This window comes from Gossypium hirsutum, chromosome A10 (genome assembly GCF_007990345.1).
Source record: "Gossypium hirsutum isolate 1008001.06 chromosome A10, Gossypium_hirsutum_v2.1, whole genome shotgun sequence".
NCBI lineage: Eukaryota > Viridiplantae > Streptophyta > Magnoliopsida > Malvales > Malvaceae > Gossypium > Gossypium hirsutum.
Window position 1 is genome coordinate 54559443 of NC_053433.1, and position 23210 is coordinate 54582652.

Genomic DNA, 23210 nt, shown 5'->3' on the forward strand with positions numbered 1-23210 from the left:
GGCATCGAAAAGATGAACACAAGGCACTTAGCCCATATTTATACATTAGACATTAAAGTCACATACATGTGAAATCATGCATCAACACAACATATTAGCTAATTTTTTTCCTCCTTGGCCGAATATGCATGTCTATTTTTGGGGCCGATTTCAACACTTAATACACACATATACACACTAGTAAAGCATCCTCTCCCTTCCCATCGATTTAACACATGCATTGCTCATTAACATGTAAAAGTTACATTCGGCCTTAGCACACAACTTGCTAGCCGATTCTTCTCCATTTAGCAACCAATGCACATATGTGTTCACTCAAAAATGCTAAAAAGGAGGTTCAAGAATCATCAAGTCATCATCACATGCATCATTAACAAGCTTCATATTTAGCATGCAATGGCATTAACACAACCTCTACCTAGGTCGAATCTTAACTCATCCTCATGTCTCATCACCACCACATCAAACATCAACCAAGAATGATGCATCCATGGTCAAGTGTCATTTCCATCACATAGCAAGATTTAGACCATGGGCTAGGTAGAACTCAAGCTAACAACTAAAACATGCATGCATCTCATGGAACATCATCAAACATACCTTAGCCTAGCTACATGCATGGCTGAACCTCTTCACCTTTCTTCTTCCTTCCTCCTTAAAATTATTGGCCAAGGATGAACCAAAGGATGAGAAATTTTTTTCTTTGTTTTTCTTTGTTTTTCTTTCTAGTTTCGGCAAGTATGAAGATGAGAAAAAGATGAACAAAAATTCTCTCCTTTCTTTTCTTTAGCTCACGGCAATGGGGGGGGACAAACAACTACACACACATTTTTTTTTGTATTCACCATACTCCTTTTCATTATTTTATGCCCATGCCCCTTATTTTATTTGTTTTATCCCAACATTTTATGACACAAATTAACATATTTTATTTGTGCCATACTTATGCCATAATTTCCATAAAAAAAATTGCACAATTGCTTATCATGCCCATCATGGCCGGCCACCTTGTTTTAAGGTGGGAAATTTGACATGCAAATCCACCTATTTCATACTATAAGTTATTTGGCCACTACAAATTAGCCTATAGCATTTGCAAAAATTTTCACATGAGTCACATTTCAAAATTTCACTCACAATTGGCAAAATCAAAGCATGAAATTTTCACACATGCACTTTCACATGAAATAAACATAGGATATAACATCTAATTATTATTGTGACTCGGTTTAGCGGTCCCGAAACCACTTCCCGACTAGGGTCAATTTTGGGCTGTCACAACTCTCCCCCACTTAAGAAATTTTCGTCCCCGAAAATCTTACCGGTGAATAGGTTTGGGTATCGCTCTTTCATCGAGCTCTCGGTCTCCCAAGTAGCTTCCTCGATCCCGTGTTTGAGCCATAACACCTTTACTAGCGGAACTCTTTTGTTTCGCAACTCCTTCACTTCACGAGCTAGGATACGCATCGGTTCTTCTTCATAGCTCATATCGTCTTGAATTTCAACCTCTGATGGGCTAATTATGTGCGATGGATCAGATCGATAGCGTCGAAGCATCGAAACATGAAAGACGTCATGAATCTTTTCAAGCTCAGGGGGTAAAATCAATCTATACGCAACCGGACCAACTCGTTCGGAGATTTCGTACGGCCCAATGAATCTTGGGTTCAACTTGCCCTTACGGCCAAACCTGAGTATCTTTTTCCAAGGTGAAACCTTAAGGAACACTTTGTCTCCCACCTGATACTCGATGTCTTTTCGTTTCAAATCCGCGTACGACTTCTGACGATCTGTGGCTACCTTCAGACTTTCACGGATTACCTTTACTTTCTGTTTAGTATCTTTAATCAAATCAACTCCGAAAATTTTACTTTCACAGAGCTCGGTCCAAAACAATGGTGTACGGCATTTACGACCGTACAAGGCCTCGTAAGGTGCCATCTTAATACTTGATTGAAAACTATTATTGTAAGCGAATTCAATCAAAGGTAAATATCGTTCCCATGCACTACTGTACTCGAGGATGCAACATCTCAACATATCCTCAAGTATCTGAATTATCCGCTCGGATTGACCATCGGTTTGGGGGTGAAAAGCAGTGCTAAAATGCAGCTTGGTACCCAGAGCTTCTTGCAATTTCTTCCAAAATCGTGAGGTGAATCTCGGATCTCTATCCGACACGATAGAAACAGGTACCCCGTGTAATCTCACAATTTGAGAAACGTACAATTCAGCTAGTTTATCCAATGAAAAATCCGTACGTACGGGGATGAAATGAGCCGACTTAGTCAGCCTATCAACAACAACCCAAATCGCATCCTTCTTACTTGCTGACAATGGCAGTCCAGACATAAAGTCCATTGTGACTCGATCCCGCTTTCACTTGTTGACATATCAAACATCTCGAAACAAAGTCGGAGATGTCCCGTTTCATACCATGCCACCAAAATTGACGTTTCAAATCATTGTACATTTTCGTACTCCCCGGGTGAATTGACATTCGGCTACAATGGGCTTCGTTCAGAATCATCGAAATGAGTTCCGAATTCCTTGGAACATACAAACGATTTCTGAACCTCAAACAATCATCATCATCAATTTGAAACTCCGATTCCTCGTTCGGAACACACTTAGCCCATTTTGCAACCAATTCATCATCGACTTTCTGAGCTTCATGAATTTGATGAGTCAATAATGGTTTAGCTTTTAATTCAGCTACTAATACATTGTCTGGTAGAACAGACAAATGCACGTTCATCGCTCGTAAAGCAAACAATGACTTCCGGGTTAAGGCGTCCGCAACCACGTTAGCCTTTCCCGGGTGGTAATCAATGACAAGCTCGTAATCTTTCAACAACTCAAGCCAACGTCTTTGTCGCAGATTCAAGTCTCGTTGAGTCATCAAATATTTGAGACTTTTGTGATCCGAAAATACATGGCACTTCTCACTAAACAGATAATGTCGCCATATTTTTAAAGCAAACACGATGGCAGCTAGTTCGAGATCATGGGTCGGATAATTCCTCTCGTGTGGCTTCAATTGTCTCGACGCATAGGCCACGACTCGACCTTCTTGCATCAATACGCAACTCAACCCAAGTAGGGATGCGTCACTATAAATGACAAACTCTTTACCTGATTCGGGTTGCACCAAAATTGGAGCTTCAGTCAAATGAGTTTTCAGTTGGTCGAAACTTTTCTGACATTTCTCCGTCCACTCGAACTTAACATCCTTTTGAAGTAGCTTCGTCATTGGTGTGGCTATCATCGAGAAACCTTTCACAAATCGTCGGTAATAACCGGCGAGCCCCAAGAAGCTCCAAACTTCAGTAGTATTTCTCGGAGGTTTCCAGTCAAGTATGGCTGAAATTTTGTTCGGGTCAACTCGAATACCCGATGCGGATACCACATGACCCAAGAAGCTAACCTCTCTTAACCAGAACTCACACTTACTGAACTTAGCATATAACTGCTTATCCCGCAAAATTTGCAGCACTAGCCTCAGATGCTCAGCATGTTCGGTCTCATCTCTTGAATAGACCAAAATGTCATCAATGAACACAACTACGAACCGATCCAAATATGGTCTGAAGATCCGATTCATCAAATCCATAAATACCGCAGGGGCATTAGTGAGCCCGAACGGCATCACTAAGAATTCGTAGTGACCATATCTCGTTCTGAAGGCAGTTTTGGGTATATCTGAATCTCAAATTCGCAATTGATAATAGCCCGATCTCAAATCTATTTTTGAGAACACTGAGGCTCCCTTTAGTTGGTCGAACAAATCATCGATGCGCGGCAACAGATATTTTTTCTTTATCGTCACTTTATTCAGCTGACCATAGTCAATGCACAACCTCATGGTTCCATCCTTCTTTTTCACGAACAATACTGGTGCACCCCAAGGTGAGAAACTTGGTCGAGCGAAACCTCTATCTGTCAATTCTTGCAACTGAGCTTTCAACTCCTTTAACTCGGTTGGTGCCATACGATACGGAGTTATCGAAATCGGCGTAGTCCCAGGTACAAGCTCAATACCAAACTCTACCTCCCGAACAGGTGGTAAACCCGGTAATTCTTCCGGAAAAACATCCGGGTATTCACAAGCCACCGGCACAGATTCGGGTTTCCTTTCTAATTCTTTGTCATCAAGTACATACGCAAGGTATGCTTCGTACCCTTTTCTTACATATTTTTGTGCCAACATTGCTGATATTACAGCTGGCATCCCCTCCAAGTCCGCAGACTCAATTCGGATTACTTCGTTATTTGCGCACCTCAAATCAATAGTCTTGCTCTTGCAATTCACAGCCGCATCATGCGCGGTCAACCAATCCAAACCAAGGATAACATCAAATTCATCAAACGGCAAAAGCATCAAGTCCGCCGGAAAACAGGAACCTCGAATTTCCAGGGGACATTTCTTACACACTTTGTCGACAAGCACGTAACGACCCAAGGGATTTGACACCCGAATTACGAACTCAGTAGACTCAATAGGTAAAATCTTACTGGATGCTAAGGTTTCACATATGTAAGAATGAGTAGAACCGGGGTCAATCAAAGCAATTACATTAGTATCAAAGAGAGTGAATGTATCGGTAATAACATCAGGCGAAGAAGCATCCTCGCGGGCACGTATAGCATAAGCTCTAGCAGGCGCACGAGCTTCGGATCTGGTTATATCATCTCTAGATCCTCTCTGACCACCACCAGTATTGCTCGCATTTCCAGATGGTCTACCCCGAGCAGTGGTAGCACCCGGTCTCCCACTCTGATTTACATTCTGTCCCGACAACCTCGGGCAATCTTTAATGAAGTGGTCAACTGATCCGCATTTGTAACAGGAGCGGTCAGGGAATCTACAACTCCCCGAATGCCATTTACCGCAATATCGGCATTTCGTTCTGTCTCGACGTTCATTCCCAACACTGGCGACTGAAGTGCCTCGTGTACCCACAAGGGGTCGATCACGATCTCGTCTAAAAAAGCCCGAAGTGCCTCTAAACTGGCCCGCATCATCCCGAAATCTCTTCGATGTCTGTTGAAGAGACCTTCCCGAGGATCTTTTACGAAACTCTCCAGTTCCCTCATCAACTCTTTGCTTTTCTTTTCTAAGCTCTTCGGCTTTACAAGCTCGTTCAACAAGTACCACGAACTCTCGTATTTCAAGAACGCCAACGAACATTTTTATATCTTCATTCAGCCCATCCTCGAAGCGTTTACACATAATAGCTTCGGACGAAACACATTCCCGAGCGTATTTGCTAAGTCTAACAAAATTTCGCTCGTAATCAGTAACCGACATGGAGCCTTGCTTAAGCTCAAGAAATTCCTTCCGTTTTTGATCAACAAACCTCTGACTGATATACTTTTTCCGAAACTCAGTTTGAAAAAACTCCCAAGTTACTTGCTCTCGGGGCACAACGGAAGTCAGAGTACTCCACCAATAGTAGGCAGAATCACGTAGCAAGGAGATAGCACACTTTAGGCATTCATCGGGTGTACAAGATAGCTCATCGAGTACCCGGAGAGTGTTGTCCAGCCAAAATTCAGATTGCTCGGCATCATCGCTATCCATAGCCTTAAATTCAGTAGCCCCATGTTTTCGGATTCTGTCAACTGGGGGCTTATTTGACCTTATTTGGTCCGTTACCGGTGGTATTGTAGGTGCGGGGGTAGTATTTGTCGGGAATGGAGGTTGTGGAACAGCCATATTAGTTCGAATGTATTGGTTGAACCAATCATTCATCACGCTATAGAATGCTTGTCTAGCTTCACCATTCGGATTACTAGCATTAGGTTGAGAGTCTGCCGGCACTGTCCCTTGTGCGGGAGCAGGTGCTACACTCTCAAGATCATCAGCTACCTCTCGGTCACGATCGGGATCCATTACTATAAATAAACACATTTACAATTGTCAGAAATCACCACACTATCAAGTAATCACATAAAATGGCATGTATAGCTAGACCCAACACATTACGGTAGTCCTAGAATCGACTAAACCGTAGCTCTGATACCAATAAAATGTAACACCCCGAACCCGAGTCCGACACCGGAGTCGAACACGAGGTGTTAACAAACTTTGAAAAATTTCCAGACACTGCCCAATCTGTGTACTAGTCGCTTTAAAAATCATATCTTGAGCTTCACAACTCAAAAATCAGTTTTGTGATTTTTACCTGAAAGTAGACTCATATTCCCATCTACATATTTTTTTCTAGAATTTTTGATCGGGCCAATTAGTACAGTTTATTAGTTAAATTCTCCCATGTTACAGGAATCGACTACCCTGACCTTTGTGCATTACGACTTGGATATCTCCTTGTACAGGGCTCCAATACTGATGCCGTTTATTTCTATAGAAACTAGACTCAGAGAGGAATCTATACATATATGGTATGACTCCTAATTATCTCTGGTTAATTTATAATCAATTTCCAAAGTCGGAACAAGGAATCCAGAACCCGTTCTGGCCCTGTCTCACGAGAACCTGAATATCTCTTAACATACTGTCCATATGATTGTTTCGTTACTTTCCTATGAAAGTATATTCTTCAAGGTTTGTTTACATAATTTATTCACTATTTAATTCCATTCCTACTATTTTTAGTGATATTCCAAATCTAAGTCACTGCTGCTGTCAGCATCTGCCTTTAAGGTGGGCTTTACCTATTTCATGGTTTCCATGATTCAACTAGCCCTTTTTGCATAAATGGCACAATTTATGAAAGTGATTAACCATCCCCGTGGCCAATCCTTGTCAAGCATATCCACACCAAATGATTATAACATTATACTCAAACACATATAAGCCATTTTCGCATGGCTATCCAAAACTTATACATCACATAAAGTACTCGAAAAACAACAATGGGTCGTCCTATACATGCCATATCAAAGTTCAACCAAAAGAGTACCCAAAAGAGCCTTTGATAGTGTGGGCGACTTCGACTTCAAGATCCCGAGTCCGATAGCTGGAGAACCAAAAATCTATAAAACAGAGGAGCAATGGAACGAAGTAAGCAATTTATGCTTAGTAAGTTTTGAGCAAGAAATTCCAGCATAACGAAAGCATAGCACACATTTAGCTAAACGGAATATTTCATAATACACAATTTTTCCGATATCAAACTTACTTCACAACGTTAACCCTTATGTACATACACAAAAGACCAACTTAGCCGAAGTCCGGTAGCTCGTTCATCAACTGAGCGAATATTTATTTGTAAGGGCTCGATTAAATTCAACACATACGTAACCTATCCCAATATTGGGATGTTTTTCGAGTATTAGTTGGAATTTTACAGCAAGCTCATTCATTACCAAAATCACGTACCTTCGGAATTTAACCGGATATAGCTCCTCGTTCAAGTGCCTTCGGGACATAGCCCGGTTATAGTAACTCATACAATGCCTTCGGGACTTAACCCGGATTTTAAAACTCGCACGAATGCCTTCGGGACTTAACCCGGAATTCGTATCTCACACAAAGGCCTTCGGGACTTAACCCGGAATTAATAACTCGCACAAATGCCTTCGGATCTTAGTCCGGATATAGTCACTTAGCACAGAGCCTTCGGGACTTAGCCCGGACAGCATTCAATTAATCATGCACATCTAACAATAATTCATGGCACATTCGTATTTCATTTTCATTTGCAAAACTCAAACACAAGGCACATATCATCCTTGCACATTCAGCTCAATAGCCACACATAGAGCATGATTTTCATTTGCTTAAAACATGATTTAATCACATCGTAATTTAAGCTCTCTTACTCAAGAACTTACCTCGGGTGTTGTCGAACGATTCCGCTAACTATTCGACCACTTTTTCCTTCCCTTTATCGGATCTATTTCCCCTTTGCTCTTGAGCTTAATTAAACAAATAAATTGATTTCATCATTTAGGCATCGAAAAGATGAACACAAGGCACTTAGCCCATATTTATACATTAGACATTAAAGTCACATACATGTGAAATCATGCATCAACACAACATATTAGCTAATTTTTTTCCTCCTTGGCCGAATATGCATGTCTATTTTTGGGGCCGATTTCAACACTTAATACACACATATACACACTAGTAAAGCATCCTCTCCCTTCCCATCGATTTAACACATGCATTGCTCATTAACATGTAAAAGTTACATTCGGCCTTAGCACACAACTTGCTAGCCGATTCTTCTCCATTTAGCAACCAATGCACATATGTGTTCACTCAAAAATGCTAAAAAGGAGGTTCAAGAATCATCAAGTCATCATCACATGCATCATTAACAAGCTTCATATTTAGCATGCAATGGCATTAACACAACCTCTACCTAGGTCGAATCTTAACTCATCCTCATGTCTCATCACCACCACATCAAACATCAACCAAGAATGATGCATCCATGGTCAAGTGTCATTTCCATCACATAGCAAGATTTAGACCATGGGCTAGGTAGAACTCAAGCTAACAACTAAAACATGCATGCATCTCATGGAACATCATCAAACATACCTTAGCCTAGCTACATGCATGGCCGAACCTCTTCACCTTTCTTCTTCCTTCCTCCTTAAAATTATTGGCCAAGGATGAACCAAAGGATGAGAAATTTTTTTCTTTGTTTTTCTTTGTTTTTCTTTCTAGTTTCGGCAAGTATGAAGATGAGAAAAAGATGAACAAAAATTCTCTCCTTTCTTTTCTTTAGCTCACGGCAATGGGGGGGGGACAAACAACTACACACACATTTTTTTTTGTATTCACCATACTCCTTTTCATTATTTTATGCCCATGCCCCTTATTTTATTTGTTTTATCCCAACATTTTATGACACAAATTAACATATTTTATTTGTGCCATACTTATGCCATAATTTCCATAAAAAAAATTGCACAATTGCTCATCATGCCCATCATGGCTGGCCACCTTGTTTTAAGGTGGGAAATTTGACATGCAAATCCACCTATTTCATACTATAAGTTATTTGGCCACTACAAATTAGCCTATAGCATTTGCAAAAATTTTCACATGAGTCACATTTCAAAATTTCACTCACAATTGGCAAAATCAAAGCATGAAATTTTCACACATGCACTTTCACATGAAATAAACATAGGATATAACATCTAATTATTATTGTGACTCGGTTTAGCGGTCCCGAAACCACTTCCCGACTAGGGTCAATTTTGGGCTGTCACATTTGATCATGGTTAAACAAAGAACTTAATGTCTCACTCAAAAATGCTAAAAAGAAAATCCAAGAGTTAATCAATCCACCATCACATGTATCATTAACAAGCTTCACATTTAGCATGCAATGACATTAACCGAAAATCCACCTTGGCCGAATATCATCCCCATGACATAGCAAAGATTTGAACCATGGCTAATTAGAACTCAAGCTAGCAACTAAAAACATGCATGAATCTCATGGCACAACATCAACATACCTTAATCTAGATACAAGTATGGCCGAACCTCCTCCTAATCCTCTTCCAAACTAAACATGAAGCAAGAACTCCTTCCTTCTTCCTTAGAATTTTCGGCCAAGGATGAACCAAAGGATGAACACTTTTTTTTTGTTTTCTTTTCTTCCACTCACGGCAATAGGGTGGGACAATCACACACATCCTTTCTTTTTTTTTGTTTCTCATCCTACTAACACTAATATTTTATTGCCCATGCTCTTTATTTTATTAATCCTTACATAATGCATTACCCCAACATGTTTATGACATGTTTTTAGCCATAACATCTTGTCCACCCATGCTCATGGCCGGCCACTACATATTGGGGGGAAAAATTGACATGCAAGTCCTCCCTATTGATTACATGCACTATTAGGTCCTTATAGATTAGTCTATCACATTTCAAAAATGTCACCCATAAGTCCTTTTGACTAAATTCACATGCAATTTACTAAATCGAAGCCTAAAACTTTCACACATTCATAATCACATATTTTAGACAATAAATATCACATTCAAATAATTTGGTGACTCGGTTTAGTGGTCCTGAAACCGCTTTCCGACTAGGGTCACTTTAGGGCTGTCACATTTTATATTCTATGTTTATTATATGTGAAAGTGCATGTGTGAAAATTTCATGCATTGATCTTGTCAATTGTATGTGAAATTATTAAATAGGACTTATGTGAAAATTTTTGAAAATGCTATAGGCTAATTTGTAGTGGCCAAATAGCTTATAGTATGAAATAGGTGGATTTCCATGTCAAAATTCCCACCTCAAGGTGAAGTGGCCGGTCATCATGATGGGAATAAATGGAATATGCATTTTAAATTAGCATTATGAGATTTAATGGCTTTATTATCATAAAATAAAGAGAAATAAAATAACAAAATGATGAAAAGGACAAAGCTTGTCCACCTTTGTTCTTCATAGCCGAACTTAAGAAAACAAATAGGGGAAGAGAAGCTCTTGAATGTTCGGTCACTTGATAGTGTGTTCACTCCCCAATTGTCTTCCAATCCTCATGAGTACTTGAGCTCCGTGAGACAGGGAAAAAGAGAGGGGTAAGCATTTTCATGCTTAGTAAGCTCGAATAATCGGAAAGTAAACTTACCGAGTAATTAGCAAACATCCATACTTATTTCATGAAAACATCCATTATGAAATGATTTCCTATCACATGCACTCAATCAATGAGTTAGTCACATAATCATGTATTATGTAATTTAACTAAATGATCTCATCATTCAACGTTTCATTCATAGATGTGTATCCCATGTTAATCTCGTTGAGTTTCTAGGAAACCTCGATGGAATACCCAATACCCGTCAATTCTTACGAATGATTATTCCATCGATGCACTCCCCCGAACCTCACATCATATGGCAAGATTATCAGTCCAGGCTAAATCCCTCATTATATGAACTCATAAGGCGATGTCGGGATTACCAGTCCAGGCTAAATCCCTTATAGCGACAAACACCCTTAATGAGCTCGGATCTGAATTACCAATCCAGGCTAAATTCAGACCCTAATCGGATTACCCGTCCGGGATAAATCCATCATGCATACATATTCTTCGATAGGCTTGATCATTCAAGGAACACCTGTCCGGGGTAGATTCCTTTTCATACCTAAGATCTCGGATTACCCGTCCAGGCCAAATCCTTACTGCAACACATGCAGGATCTCATTTACCTTTTCAATGAGGGTTTATGCATCAAATTCCCTTTATCAGCCTCAACCGAGATATTTTTAACATGTTATCACCAATATGCATTTCTATGATATTTCATACCACTAACAAATACAATCATCAAGCATTCATAATTCATACAATTATTCATATCAAGGGTTTACTTTAAGTTATTCGAACTTACTTGGTACTCTTTTCGGAGTTGTGTTTCGATTATTCCGAAACCTTAAGTTTACCACGATTGACCTCCGGAATTTGTTCCTCGGGGTCTATAATAGAAAAATTAATTTATTAATACCCCACATTATATATTTCAAGTTTAATACCTACCCTGGTCCAAATGATCGTTTTGCCCCTAACCTTTCACATCTTTATGATTTAGTCCCTAGGCTCGTATAATGAAACACATGCAATTTCTATCTTAGCCAAGCCTAGCTGAATATTTTTCTCTCTTATGGCAACCCAAGTTTTCCATTATTTTTTCATTTCTACCACACATTTACATCTTTTGCAAAATAGTCCTTATAAGGTTTTTTCATGAAAACCAACTTGGAAAAGATGTTTAACAGACATTTATCTTTCATATTCTTCCATAATCCATCAAAATACCAACAACTCATGCATGGGTAAATTTTTGAACATGAACCTTAGCATGAAATATGGGTACAAATGGAAAGAGCAAACTATCGAGATTTCAAAAATACAAAAAACATGAAAAACGGGGCTTGGGAGCACTTACTATTGAGCTTGAAAATTGAAGAAACCCTAGCTATGGTGTCCTCCAAATTTTGGCAACAATGGGAAGGAGATGAGCATATTTTTGCTTTATTTTTCCCTTTTTATTTCATTAAAATGCCTAATGACCAAAATGCCCTCATGCCCTTTCTTTAAAATTTCATCCATGCAAGCCCATTTTTTGTCCAAAAATTTAGAATTTGGGAAAATTGATCTCCAAGACCTTCTAATTCATAATCTATAGCAATTTCATACAAACTGGTTCTAGAATCCACGTTTTGCAATTTATTCAATTTAGTCCTTAATTTTCAATTGGACATCTTATACTTAGAATTTCTTCATGAAAATTTAACACATGTATATACTCATATTATAGGCCTCATAATAATCATAAAATAAGTATTTTGATGTCAAATTTGTGGTCCCAAAACCACTATTCTGACTAGGCCCTATTTCAGGATGTTACATTGTTTTTGTCCACACAGGTAGACACACGGGCGTGTGTCTAGGCCGTGTGTGACACACAGTCAGCCCCATGGTCATGTGATCTGATCAGGTGTCCCCTGCACCTTAATTATTGCAAAACAGAATGCTCAGTATCGAGCACACAGGCATGAGACACGGCCGTGTGTCTTAGTCATGTGAAGAACATGGCCTTGGGACACGGGCATGTGCCTTGGCCGTGTGATTTCCATTTGTTCTTCAGTGACAAATAGAGAGTTACACGGGTTTGGGAGACGGGTGTGTGTGACCACACGGCCTGCCTACACGTGCGTGTGACCCCTGTTCAAGCAAAAACTTTCTAAGTGTTGTAAATTTTTTTAAAGTTCTCGATTTAGTCTCGAATCACTTTCAAAGAATGTTTTCGACCTCATAGGCTCGTGTTAAGACTTTATGCTTGATTTCAAAAAGTTTTAATTTGGAAAAAAATTTATGACTCGAAAATGTATGTTTTCTTGTGTTTAAGTCCGGTAATGCCTTGTATCCTATCCTAGCATCGAATACAGGTAAGGGGTGTTACATGTAGTGGTATCAGAGCCATGGTTTAGTCGATTCTCGAATTAACCTAGCATGTGTAAGAGTCTAGATATACATGCCATATATAACCTGTGATAGTGTGATATTTCCTGACTCTGCTGAAATTGTTTTGTTGAGACAGAGATGCTTTCCAACCGAGCTATTTTTGAAAACACTGAAACTGGTACTAAGATATTTGAAAATGTGTTTGTGATGAGTTGAAACTTGGAAAGGTATGAATAAGAGTTCATGATATGTATGTGATGATGTACAAAATGAAATAACCATAAGTTGAGAAATACGAGTAGAAATGTCATTGTCCCGATTGAACATTGTATTTTGATGGATTGTGGTGATTTTATGAAAATGATAAAATGTTATAAATTTTATGAAATTGATTAAGCCCGGTAATCCAGAGTAAGCCTTTAGAGCATATGTTATCAAAAAGATTTAGCGAGGACTGGCAATCCTGTTATATCATACGTGGCTCGAGAGTGTGCACTATGAATATGTGCTAGAAGGGCACTTTTGAATATGAATTGACAGATTATTGACATGCATACCTTGAGTATACTACCCAAATATCCATCAAAATTACAATAGTTCAATGGGAATTATTCTTGAAATATGGAAAAGTGACACGAATGAAAGTTTATATTGTGATAAGCATCCATGTTTGTTTGGCATTCATATGATGTTATGTGACTGACTTGTTTGATTAAGTGAATGCGATAAGTAAACTTACTCTTATGGAATGTATGTATAAGTGTACTTGTTTGAATAAGATAATCAGAAAGTTCGTGTAATATAAATATGCATGTTAATTTGCTTGAAGTAAATTGTATAACTGTGATGATATTATGATGATGATGATGATGATGATGTTAAGTCATAAGTGTATATATGAGAGTTGAGTTAGAGGCTTTATGACCTCACCCTCTTACCAATATGGTATTTTATAATGAAATTTCATGAGATTTATGTTGAACGAGCTCACAAGTGAGAGACTAAAGAGTCCAATAGTAGAATAACTAATAATATGGTCAGGGTTGAGAATAGTTTAGCAAGTGAATACAGTTTTGTAAAAGATGCCATGTTATTCTAAAGATCATTTAGATTTTGCAAAGTCACGGTTAAAGAAAAATTTAATCTCGACTAATCGACTCATTCAGATATGATGTCTAAAGTATGTATTTGCTAGAATTTCTTCCGGGTTGATTTTTCCAATGAATGGAATAATACGGTATTAATGATGACAGAATTAGTCAGAGAAATGATATTTGGATCGTACAGATGTTTGAGTGTGACAGTTGTAATTGAATAGATTATGATGATCTCTCCTGGGTATTTTGTATATGCATTTATCCTCAGAGATATATGTGATTGTTCGTTTTCTAATGAAATCCTTATCGTATGAGAATGCTAGCTGATTAAAATGTTAGTTGAAAGCACTGTTGGTCTGGTTGGTTGATGATCAGCACATCTTATCCCTCTCTCTTTGGGGTTCTATTCTATTTTGTTTGAAATAAAAGTTAATGGTGAAATTTATGTGAGGCTATTCTTCTGCTTCTACTGGATGTTGTTTTGTTTTATATATATCTGGAAAATATATTGTCTCTGTTACAATTAATTCCACAGCGTATAAGCATTGTTTTTCTTCTAGTTTTCTCTGAGAAATCAAAAGATAATCTTCAAAGTCGACTTGATTTAGTTCACATGGGAATTAGGCGTGATCTTCATCCCCAAGTACTTCCTAGTGGAAAGTATTGGTTGCCGCCTACAATTTTTGCAATGTTAAAGGAAGAGAAAGAAATGTTCTGCATGGTGTTGAAGGATATAAAGGTTCCGGATACGTATTCATCAAATATATCTTGATGTGGAAGTCTTAAAGATCAAAGACTATGTTCATTAAAATCACATGACTATCACATCCTGATGCAAAATCTACTTCCAGTTGCTTTACGGTGCTGTATGTCAAAGAAAGTAACGTCCTGTATAATTGAGTTGTCCAATATAATGAAAGCAATTTGTGGCAAAGTTCTGAATGTTGAAGAACTTGAAAAAGTACAAGATCGATCCGCTTTGACATTATGCAATTTGGAGAAGATCTTTCCACCTTCCTTCTTCTCTATTATGGTGCACCTTGTCATTCATCTCCCTCGTGAAGCAATAATTGGTGGGCCGGTTTTCTATCATTGGATGTATCCAATTGAAAGGTGCTAATTTATTTCAAAGGCATTCACCTTTATACCTATAGTTACCAGTTTTGATAATGTTGTATATGGTGTTTAGGTTCCTAAGCAAATTGAAGTCTTATTGCCATAACAAGCGTTATCCGGAAGGATCAATTGCTGAAGGCTTCTTGGCAGAGGAGTGTATGACATTTTGTTCTAGATATTTAGATGTTGAAACAAGATTGAATAGACCAAGTAGAAATGTCGGACTCGATGATCCTAACTTGGACAAAACTTATTTATTTCAAAGTTATGGAGAACCAATCGACAAAGTTGAAATTGTAGAATTAGATGACCGATCTTGGATACAAGCATATAGATATGTTCTTTTCGACCACGATGCACTTGAACAATTACGCAAGTAAGTTCTAGAATATGATAAATATTCTTCTTTTTTTGATTTGTTTATTTTTTAACGAATTAAACATGTGTTTAACATAGTGAGTACAAACAAATCTTAATATCTCGTCCTCGCTCACGAAGATTACAACATCGCGAGATTAATAGGTTATTCGCAGAATCTTTTCATGAATGGTTAAGCCAAACGGTATGCAACTCAACATTTTATTGACAAATAATAATGCTTTCTCATAACATTTATAATTACTCAATTTACTTTCAATTCAATAGGTTTGGAGTGGGAATGTCATTAATGACGAAGTTAAATGGCTTTCCCAAGGTCCGAATCGAGTAGTAAAAAGATATAGTGGCTTCATCATGAATATATTCAGATTTCATACCAAATATCGCGAGAGATTGAGGAGAATTCAAAATTGTGGAGTAGTTGTTAATTCTTTAATTACAAGTTATGCTAGTGCTAGGGACAGTAATCCTGTCAAGGGAAATGTGGAGTATTATGGACTTCTAACCGACATTATTGAGTTGGATTATTATGGAAAATGGAAAGTTGTCTTATTTCGATGTGATTGGGCTGTTGCTAATACTACTCGCGGAATTAAAAATGATCAGTTTGGTTTTACAATGGTGAATTTCTCTCGATTAATTCACACTGGAGAACATTTGATAGACGAGCCGTATGTATTTTCTTCTCAAGTTAAACAAGTTTTTTACTCGAAAGATCCATTTGATGAGGGTTGGTACGTTGTACTCCGAAACACCCCTAGAGACTTGTTTGACATGGGGCATGGAAGTAGAGATGACATCGGTGAAAGATCAGAAACTTTGCCTTTTCCAGAACAAGACTTAGATGAAAATATCCCTAGTACTAGTACACAATTTCAATGGGTTCGTCAGGATGTAGACGAAGATATTTACGATTTATGATGTAGTAAGATTTTATGATTTTTTATTTATATGTAATGTTATAATTTTAACATTGGTCATGTTATATAATTTAACTATTTTATATTTACTATTGTTGTTATTTCTTACTAAAATTTTATCTATTTTATGTGTTGCAGGAAAAATGCCTAGAAAAAGATTAAGGGATCTTAGTTTTGTACAGAATACTACAAATTTGGAAGAAGTAAATACTGAACAGCAGACAGTTGTTGGATCTTCAAGCGTGCTGGAGACACTTGACGAGTCTGTGGAATTTTAAAGTAATGTTAAGTTTATTTTACAAATTGTATTAAATTTTATTACTGATTTATTTTTAAATTTCAATATAGTAATAATTTATTATTTTTCAGCTGAAAATGGTGGGACGCGCAGAGGTCGAGGACGTACGCTCCTAACAGATTTATATAACTTAAATTCTGTCGAGCGTGTCAAAGTAACTAGAAACAGCCATGGTCAGCCTGTTGGAAAAGAAGCTCGACTTTTAGCAGGCTATTTGGGCATTATAGCACGAAATGCCAATATGTTGCCCATCAACTACGAATCATGGCATAACATGCCTGATAGTAATAAAAATCAAGCTCTCTCTAATATTAAGGTAACAAAACATTAATGTAATTATAATACTTCGGTTTAAGTTTCATTTATATTTACTTCCTAAACTTGTGTTTTTTAGGATAGGTTTGCTTTAGAGGTCTCTGATGCCTATATCAAGAAGGCATTGGGTAAAAAATGGAGAGACAATAAAAGCATTTTGAAAAAAGAATATTTTAAAAAACCCATAAGCCTCGAAGAAAAATTGCAAAATGTCCCACCGGGAATGCTGAGGTACCAATGGGAAGATGCGGTTCGATTTTGGAATTCGAAGAAAGGAGAAGTATTATGTACTTGCAAACTCTTATAAATTTTTCGGTTTATAGTATATACTATATACGTAATAATAATTTCATTATGTAGGACCGTGAGCGAGTTGGAACAAGCAGCGGGCAAAAACAAAAATTTACGCACACGGCAGGGTCGAAAAGTTTTGCTTGTGTAGCTCAAGCCGAGGTACTATGGATTTATTAAATCTATCAAGTATTAATAACTTTTTACTATTAAATAATATTTTTACTACTATATTGTAGGAAGCCTCGTCTGGTCAAAAAGTTGGACGCCTTCAACTTTTTGACATTACGCACAGGAAAAAAGATGGAACTCGATGTCATCTGAGGCTGCAGAAATTATGGTATATTTACTTAATAAAAATTGATTCATTATAAATATTTATAATATTTAATTATAATTTTTTAATTCGTCATTTTTATTAGTGTAATTTAAATAATGTTATGTTGTATTCCTTTTTATTGTATATTTCGTTTCTAACTCTTTAACTGATTTATTAGGAGAAACTAAAAGATAAGAAGGCAGAGTATGAAACGACTGCTTCAACTGATAGTTCTGTTAATTTTGAGGATATTGATAATAGAATTATTAATGAAGTTTTGGGTCCTGAAAGGTATGGTCGGGTTAGATTACAAGGATCTGGTGTTAACCCGACCCAATATTTTGGATCCACCTCGCACCAATACATGCCTTCCGGGAGTCAAAGTCAAGCTGAAGTTCAGAGGTTAAAAGATCAGATAGTTCAGATACAAGCTAGCACAGATGAGCAAATTTCTCAACTTAGAGCGGAGGCAGCAGCGAGGTAGGCGGAGGCAGCAACGAGGGAGGCGGAGCAGAACAGGAAATACAATGAACTCCAGCAGCAGCTTCAGTTTATGATGACTATGTTCGAGCAATTTCAAAATCCACCATCATAGACATTTGTTTTCTTGTAACTTTTAACATTATTTTAAGAATATTTTGAATTTTCATTTACAATTTATATAATATAGTTTTCGTATAATTTTGTATTATTTAAATTTGCATGTTTTGGTTGGATTTCATGGTATATTTGCTATTTTTTATTGAATTTCTTGCAGGAGGGTTGGATATAGGTGCAAAAATACATATTGCAAAACTGGGCAAATTAGCGGCGTTTTTTAAAAAAGCGCCGCTAAAAGTACATGTCTTTAGCGACGTTTTTTATAAAAGCGCCGCTAAAGGTCCTGGTTTCTAGCGGCGTTTTTTAAAAAAGCGCCACTAAAAGTACAAGTATTTAGCGGCGTTTTTTTATAAAAGCGCCGCTAAAGGGCCTGGTCTCTAGCGGCATTTTTTATAAAATCGCCGCTAAAGGTCCTGGTCTCTAGCGGAGTTTTTTATAGAAGCGCCGCTAAAGGTCCTGGTCTTTAGCGGCGTTTTTTATAAAAGTGCCGCTAATTTTTGTGGCGCTGCATATAGCGACATTTTTTGTGGCGCTTGGGAACGCCCGCTAAAAGTATTACCGACGCTTAAAAATGCCGCTAAAAGTCTGTTTTCCTGTAGTGAGATCTTTATTATTTTCATATGAGTTATGTTCTTAGACTTCCAGTATGGTATCGCATCTTGGATTTCTTTATCTCGGTCTTCTTATCATCTTTATTTCGTAAATTATTAACCATGGCTCATCTTTAAAGTGTATTCTTTGGCTTGTGATAACTATGTCTATTATGGATATAGTTCTGGTTCGATCATAGGGATGTGGTGATTTTGGTATCAGTGTTTCTTTAATTTTCATGTAAGGAAATTGACATCGGCAAAGGTATAGACAGTGGAAGCTCAAGCTCAAATTGTATGATGGTTTTCTTTTCTTAGGTAAGTTTGATTAAAGTCATTGAGTTCAATGAAGATATTTTGTTTCCTTGAGCTAATGCAGTTGTAAAGATCTTTGATTAGCATGTTAAAGGGCATTATAAAAGATTGTATGTTTGAGTTATTTAATAGCATGAAGAAATAAGTATTTTGATATGTTATTGTCTGATAGTTGATATCGACTCAATTGTTTTTATCTGAGCAAGCTGGACAGTTGAAAGGTAATTTGAGTTATATGCATTTAAGTTTATCCTCAGGTAAGAAAATAAATTTTTGTATATTCATGGGTGAATAGACAGGAACTTCGAAGGAAGAATTCATATTCTAGAAAGCGTGATACAGAGATATACTTATTAGATTTATCCTAATCGAATGATGTCGTTATGAGTTAAAGCTGTTTCGATTGGTAAAGTTATAACATTTGTGAAAGTTTGAATATTCTGCTGCATGTTAGCAAATTTGAAAACAATTGAAGGTGTTATTAACTGAAGCACTAGTTTTGGGTTCTATTTGAATTGAGTAACGAATTCGTGAATTTTCAGTGATGAACTATTGAATGGATTAGAATGTGTTTTAATACAAGAATGTAAAGTGATAGTTTATGCTTTCAGATAGTTAATGCATTATTAAAAGAATTGTTCGACGAGTGACTTAGAGTCAGCTGCTAGAATGTCCATGTTGAGAACTTGATGACATCGTTTGTTCGACGAAAAATGTCATATGCTTCTTGATTCTAAGAGTATAAAGTATCTAATGTTACAAAAAAATCTAAAATTAAGACAACGTTGATGCCGTGAACTATTGAAAGATTGTGAATAGTTAATGATTAACCTTTGGGAAAGTGCATATAGTCGTAGATGCTTGAATGGAAAGCTTTTGTTCATTTTTTGAGTGTTGGTTACATGATTAATCTTATTTGATGGAAGTCTGAATTTAGCTAAATTAAAAAGCTAAAGCGATGTTTTCTTTGCAAGATTGAGAACCAAGTGATTCATGAAAGTTGAAAGCAACTTCAGACTGACATAAGTAGTATACAGATTTGAAAATTTGAAATATTGGATTCGAGATTGATGACAGAGTGCTTTTGGTAGTATTTCCCTTGAAAAGGACTCTTCGATGAGGTAGAAGAAACTTCGAGAACGTTACCCTAATTTCTTTTCTGGTAAGATTTTTGGGGACGAAAATCCCTAAAGGGGGGAGAGTTATAACAGCCCGATTTTGGTCTAGCCGGAACAGTGGTTTTAGGACGACGAATCTGAAGTAGAAAAAAATTATTTTTATTATATTTTTATGGTCTACAGTTTTATGGAATGATTTTGTGAAAATTTCTTCAAAAATTTTGACGTTTGGACACTCTATTTAGTCAAAAGGATTAAATTGTAAAAAGTGCAAAGTGAAAAAGTGTCTAATTGTAATGAAATTTTAAATTGGAGGTCCTTAACTGGTAATTAGACCATTGGTTAATTTGTTGGACAAAAATGGACATGGTTAGGTATGTTTCTAAAGTTTTTCATTAAGGGCATTTTAGTAATTTAGTAATTAAATGAATTAAAAAGCCAAAATAAAAACCAATTTTTGTCCATCCTCCTCCCATGGCTGAAATTTACAAGAGGAAACCATGGCTAGGGTTTGTCAGGCTTCCAAGCTCGATTGTAAGTCCGTTCTAGCCCCGTTTTTAATGATTTTTATGTTTTTGAAATCTTGTAACATGATCTACCTATTTCTAGTACTAATTTGAGGAATGATTAAGGTCTAGTGTTTTCCCATGTTAGACATGTGTATATTTTGATGGCTAATGGTAGAAAATGCATGTGTTCTTAGAGAAACGACTTTTGCTAAGTGATTTTCGGTAAAAATGTCAAAAAGGACCTATTTGTGAAAAGTTGTAAAATGGGTGTTAAAATGCTAATAAAAGAAAAATGTGGACTACTATAAGAATGTATAAGGTTCGCCTAGGCATGGGTATTGCAGAAATTTTGTACATTTCATTTTACGAGCCTAGGGGCCAAAGTGTAAAAATGTGAAAGTTTAGGGGTAAAAATGTAATTTTTGCCATAATGTGATTTTGGGATGATTTGAATAGTATAATGATTAAATAAGTTAAATGTTTTATTATAGATAAAGAAAAACGACATTCAGAATTAGAACGGGGGAAAAATAAGTATTTGACGGTTAGGTCCTTTTGGCCATTTTTATGCCGAGGTAAGTTCGTATGTTTAATAAGCATAAAATTAAATATGTATAAATGCTTAATTGATATAATTGTGGTAAATGCTATATTATTGAAATAAAATGAAGGCTATTGAGTACGATACTACTGAAGTGACCGGTAGAGATTCAATACAGCGAAAGTCCCGGTTGAACCTTACGAATAGATAGGATACAAATGTCATGACATTAGGGTTGCTGAGATTACGTTTAAGACCATATCTGGGATATGGCGTCGATATGAGGCTTCGTGTAAGACCATTCCTGGGCTATTGGCATCGATACGAGATTACATGTAAGACCATATCTGGGATATGGCATTGGTACAGTACTATGTGTACGAGATTCCCGAGTATGCTATAGTAGTCCAAGTGGCTCAACGGGTAATTTAACAGGGATGTTAAAGAAGAGAAAGAGTATGTAAGTAGTGCAATCAGAGTCGAGACCCGTATCGGGTAGCCAGGGAGGAGAGGCTAAAGAAGCCTTCTTCTAGATGATGAATGAGTGGTTTACGGAGTTTGTTCGAACAAATTTGGCTACTCAACAACCTCCACCCCCACCTAATCCCCAACCGGTTGCCGTATCTCCTCAAGGTGTAGAACTTCTAAGACTGAATAAGCTGCCAGTTGATAAGATTCGAAAACACGAAGTCGAAGAGTTTAGAGCTAATGTTGATGACGATCCCGAGAAAGCTGACTTTTGTTTTGAAAACACTACCATATTATTTGATGAGCTTTCTTGCACACCGACTGGATGTTTAAAATGTGTCGTATCACTTCTGAGGGACACAACTTATCAATGTTGGAATACCCTAGTATCAGTTGTCCTATAGGGAAATAGTTACCTGGAAATTCTTTCAAGCTGAGTTCAGAAAGAAATATATCAGTCAACAATTTATTGATAAAAAACACTAAGAGTTTTTGAAATTGAAACAAGGACGTATGTCTGTGACTGAATATAAGTGATAGTTTGTTAGACTCAGTAAGTACGCTCGAGAATGTGTTTCAACTGAAGCGATCATGTGTAAAAGATTTGAAGATGGTCTGAATAAAGATGTGAGACTGTTGGTCGGGATTCTAGAATTTAAAGAATTTGTTGTTTTAGTTGACCGAGCTTGCAAAGCAGAAGAACTTGGCAAAGAAAAGAGAAAGGTGGATTTTAAGGCTAGAGATTTGAGAAAAAGAACAATGAATAAACCATATCAGTCTTCATCAAAGAAATCAAGAGATTCATACACTCGTTCAAATACTTCAATCGAGTACCCAAACAGAGATCATGGGAAATAATACTTAAGTCCTAAGACTCAAGCTACATCAGTATCGAGTGTTGGCAGTGTGAGAAACAATAAAACTGATTGTCAATAGTGTGGTCGACGAAATTTTGGAGATTGTTGGATAAATAATAATAATAATAATAAAGCTTGTTTCAGATGTGGTTTGCAAGAACACTTTATTTTTGATTGTCCTCAGTTATCTAGGAAAGATAATCTTCAGACTTCAAGGTCGAGTAATACAGTTGCCAGGGGTAGACCACCTCGAAGTACTGGAATTGTGACTAGTAGTATTGTAATGCCCCAATTTTTGGGTTTTCTGTGTTTCTGTGATTTTTAAAATTTGTGTGTGTTCTGGTTGGTTAAAATATATATTTTAGTAGGTTACTGGGCCTTTGGAAGGCCCAAACTTAAGTTAAATCCGTGGTAGTCTTCGGAATTTTAATTTTATGAACAGGTGATACAATTGGCGTTTGGGCTTTTAAGAGTAAAGGGGTAAAAGATGACACAAAAAGGAGTGTGGTGTAGTGGCAAGGTGGCGCCACTGAGGGGACAAGGAAGCGACGCCAT